General features: G+C 47.9%; 1 non-coding gene across 1 annotated transcript; it reads right to left on the bottom strand.

Annotated features, from left to right (window-relative positions):
• Positions 1 to 313: 313 nt before the first annotated feature.
• Positions 314 to 385, bottom strand: trnat-cgu (transfer RNA threonine (anticodon CGU)). Its single transcript has one exon. It is a non-coding gene; the product is annotated as a tRNA-Thr (tRNA).
• Positions 386 to 794: the final 409 nt, after the last annotated feature.

The raw sequence follows: 794 nt of genomic DNA, 5'->3' as shown, positions 1-794 counted from the left end.
CAAGAGACAAACGCAAGGCTTAAATGCCTGGTCAAATTAGCGTCCATCCGGCGCAGGTGTTGGGCTTCTGCCAGAGGCAGCTCTGCTCAGGACAGTGGCTTGGCCATGCCCCCGACACTCTCGGGTCCAAGTGTGTAAAACTCAGGACAGACATTATGAAGAGGACAAAAGAGAAGTGAGACGGACTTCCAGATGTTCTTGGGGAGCAGATCCACATCCATCTATCTTCGGAACACATTCGGTGCCTTCAGTCATCCCAAAAGCCAAGCATGGCACTGATCATAAGAGATCAAATCACAACAGCATTTTTCAAAGGTACAGATGGGGGTCGAACCCATGCTCTTCAGTTTACGAGACTGACGCCTTACCACTTGTCCACTGCACCTGTTAAATATTGGTACTACACTTGATCATAGCCAAAAGGCCAAGAAAGCGGACCAGCCAACAAGCCAAAGTTGCAGATGTACGTTCTGATTTATGATCTAAATTAACAAGTCACATATGGACACGCCCAAAAGCAATGATGGTTTATTTCGACCAGGTGTCAGCAACCCAATGGCGAAAGAGCCATATTGGACCAAAAATACAAGAATCCAACCTGTCTGGCGGCCGGCCGGTGGATCAGCGAGTAAAGCGTTGGCTTCAGCAGTTCTGAGGTCTCAAGTTCTATCCCCAACCCACCATTATGGCGTTTGCATGTTCTCACCGTCACTGTGTGGGTTTCCTTCCATATTCCAAAAACCATGCAACATTAGTTGGACACTTTAAATTACCCCCCTGTGTTGTTGTGAGTG

This window comes from Syngnathoides biaculeatus, unplaced genomic scaffold (assembly GCF_019802595.1).
Source record: "Syngnathoides biaculeatus isolate LvHL_M unplaced genomic scaffold, ASM1980259v1 ctg117_pilon_pilon, whole genome shotgun sequence".
NCBI lineage: Eukaryota > Metazoa > Chordata > Actinopteri > Syngnathiformes > Syngnathidae > Syngnathoides > Syngnathoides biaculeatus.
This window is presented reverse-complemented; position numbering and strand designations above follow the sequence as displayed.